The sequence below is a fragment of the Fulmarus glacialis genome, unplaced genomic scaffold (genome assembly GCF_000690835.1).
Source record: "Fulmarus glacialis isolate BGI_N327 unplaced genomic scaffold, ASM69083v1 scaffold3512, whole genome shotgun sequence".
In the NCBI taxonomy this organism is placed as follows: domain Eukaryota; kingdom Metazoa; phylum Chordata; class Aves; order Procellariiformes; family Procellariidae; genus Fulmarus; species Fulmarus glacialis.
Genome location: NW_009199620.1, coordinates 13,823 through 17,603, shown reverse-complemented (window position 1 = coordinate 17,603; position 3,781 = coordinate 13,823).

Below are 3,781 nucleotides of genomic sequence, written 5' to 3'. Positions count from 1 at the left end.
CCAGGCCCTGAACACATTTCCCTTTCAGGCATTGCTTCCAAGGCAGTGTACAATTTCAGAGAGAAAAGACGTGAAGTTACAACAGATCACGATGCTTCACCTTTCTGCTCTGTGCACTATTCCAGTTAACTGAATATGAATCATGGGGAGATAAACACCTGTAGTTCAGCTTTTTACAAAACATTCCTGTCCAGTAGCTTATGTGCTTTAGTCATATTGTCTGAACACAACTGAACGAATCACATTTTTGCTTTTGCAAAATGATAGCACTTATGACACTGTTATTACAAGAAAATTGGATTTAATGTGTCTTTTGTCATGCTTTGGGTAAGCAGCTCAGTGAAGAACTGCCAACCCTTTTTCTATCTCTCAGCAAAATGTGCCATGGGATCCTGCATCACAGCTTTTGCCATACCTGGTATGACCACGCAGTCCTCCACCTCTGTTCTTACCAGGATGCTGATCTCTCAGTGGGAACTGAAAGTGTGCAGAATTGCCAAAGCTCCCTGTTAGAAGCCGAAGGGAAGAGCTCTGAGGAACAAGGCAAATAGCAAGGGAGAAAGAGCTGTTGATTAAATAGATACTTAATAGGGTAAGAAAGTAGATTTTTCTGGGAGAGGTAAATAAAAACTGGAAATGGAGGAATTTGTTAAAAGGGTCAAAAATATGTTTTTGGACTGAGTGAATGTATGATCATGAGCAAAGTGATGATATCAGTGTAAGGAACAAAGAAGTTATTCTTCACAAGTATGGCAAGTGTTGATAAAAATCAAGGATGTCAGGATGAAAAGGAAAGGAAAAAGGAGAAAAAGTGATATAATGGGAACATTCTGTTCCTAAATTAGCTTTGTTGCTATTAATGCATTTCTGTTCTACTGTTAGTAGAAAAAAAGAGCAGGATTTTGTGGTGAAGCTGGTATTGTTATTGTCCACTATGTTATGGTCAGCATGTTCCTTACAGAAATACTGTCTTTATTTTTCTTTCTTTCTTTCTGTCTTTTTTTTTTTTTTTGGGAGACATTCTTATGCACAAGGACTTTATCCAGGATCAAACTAATCTTAAAATTCCAGCAAATTAGATTGAAATTGCTACTTCATTTTGCACAATGCAAGACCAAAAAAAAAAAATCATAACCACTTTGATTAGTTACATCTAAAAAAACCCTTTTTTTCCTGCCTTTTCTTCCTTGTCTGCCTGTGGATTTAAATACATCAAAACCAAAATCTAAGACTAGGAAACAAATAAAGCAGCAGAAAGTGCCAATTAACAGAAAATAAAGACCTTTAAAGTCAGGCTGTAAAAATTCATGGCTGCTTTTCCAGCTGCTGCAATGCTAGTATGAGTGTTGATTTTATCTTGCTGTAATTTGATTGTTTGCATTTAACTTTCCTCTAATAATTTCAAACAAAAAATGCCCAAGAAGCATAATGAAACCTCAAAAAGCAAAAAACTAGAACAGCAACCATCCTCTTAGCCACACAACTAGCCTGTCTTCCATAAAAGTGGTGGCATGGAAGTGTTTCCAGTTTTCATGGTCTTTTGAAAACATTATTACAATTTCATTTTAATTGAGGTCAGGATGGCTAAACATTAAGGTTTGCATGTAGATGGCTTATACCACCCTCCGGCATCACTAAAAGGTAGTAACATGAACACGGCAAAACACTGCAGGTTTAAAAAACAAGGGTGGGGTGGTATGAGCTTAACAGAATTAATGAATAAGGGAGACATATCCAGGACAACCTCTTATAAATACCAAATTAGTTTGTAAAGTTAACAAACCAGGAAAAATGGGTTAGGGTAGACATGGACAGTCTTTTTCAGGAGGAAATAAGGTGGTAAAGGGGCAGAACCTGGGAAAGGTTGAGGGGTAAAAAGGGAATATAAGGAGAAGAAAATCATGTCCTTGAGGGTTTTTTGGAGATCTCTATTCAAGAGCCCCGTGCCTGATCTATGCGGCTTGGAGCAGGGCAATAAATCTGTTGCTGCTCCAACACATATGTGTCTGACTTAATTTTCTGTTCAGGATGGACTTTTAGTGTTGAAGAAAGACCAACCAGATAAGATAGACTGGACAATTACAAACAAATCATCCTGGGAGTCATGTCAAGCCTCACGAAAGACAAAATGACTAGGAGCAGCCAGCAGATTTACTGAGGCAAATTATGCCTGACAAACCCAATGAGCTTTCTATGATGAGATGAATGGCTTAGTGGATGGGGGAAGAGGTGGTGTAAGTGCTCTTCACCTTGACTTTAGCAAGGTCTTTGACACAATCTCCCATAGCATCCTTGCAGCCAAATATTGGGAGGTATGGACTGCATGGGTGGATTATAAAGTGGCTGAAAAACAATCTGGACTGTCTTGCTTTGAGTCAGGCCTGCTTTGAGCAGGAAGTTGGACTAGATGACCTTTAGAGGTCCCTTCCAATCTAAATTATTCTATAATTCAACAATTCTATGACAGTGTCAAATCAAGAGATAAAGCTTAGCTGAAGAAATCATAAAAAAAGGAAGTATTTTTAAGTGTTTCTTTAAAATTAAAGATGTTGAATTATGACACAGTGTACAGCTGAGAAGTGAATCACATCCTGAAATGCCTTCAGATTTTGCCAACCACAGGTTTTCCTGTCATTTAGTAACTATTTATTTGTTATCTACTGTTTGTTTCACACTTGCTATTTTCAGTCTAATTTTGTGTTCCTCAGCTGAAAGACTAATTAAACAGGCATAGATTTCACAAAGTGAGCAGTGACCTTGAGTCCAGAAAACTTAAGGTAGTAGAAGAACTAGAAAACATGATACACTTCCCAAATTCATTTCAAGAGTTGAAAGTTACCACAACACTTCAAACTCATTAAGTTATGTTCCTCTCTCTTTCATATTTGTATGAAGCATCAGGAGCACACTGAAAGAAAGCACAAGAAACTTAAAATTTGTCGTTTAACTGCAAACAGTAGGAGAGGTGGCACAGATGTCTACAACAAATTACCACAGCAGTCAATTGGAAATGCTCTCTTTTCAATGAGATTTTAACAATGCTTAGGAATGTCTGTGATCATAACAAAAGTGTTTGGATAACATCAAACCAGCAAACACTTCCATCAGGGAGAAGACTAGATAAACAAGCAACAGCAGTAGACTAAAAAAAAGTATTAAAATACTGAGATTGACACAAACAAAAATGAAGTAGTTTAAATGTTTAAGCACACCACCTCACACCTCAAGAAAAAGAAAGAAAAAGAAAAGCGATCTTACTCATGGTAGCAAAGACGTTCAAGCAAGTTCTGTCCAGCTTTCATAGATACATAAAATAAAATGTGTCCTTTTTAAATTTTTTTTTTAAAGTGTAATAAAAGATGTCTGTGCTGTGCAACAAAGTGGGGCATAAAGGAAGCTAACTGTCATCAGGCTGGTTAAGAAATGTTAAGCAGGATAGCTTCACTGCTAGCTCAGAGACAAGTTTTAGCTAGCTCTAGTGTGTAATACCAAGTAATATGAGGTATTCTGCAAGGTATAGAGGCACTTTACACAACTTAGAATAGAAGTGGAAATATCCAGCTTTATACTCAAACCCAGACTAATCCTTTTTCAGTAGGCCTTTTGAAAACGACAAGTCTTGCCATGAAAAAAATGGTCTAATTCATCTGCCATGAATTTTCTAGACAAGACTAAATTCAGTCACTTAAACAGTTGTAATGATCAAGAACAGGAACAGTGTTCAGTTCTGAGTCACTAAAATACCTAGAAAATGACTTTTACTCAAAACTTCATTAGCATG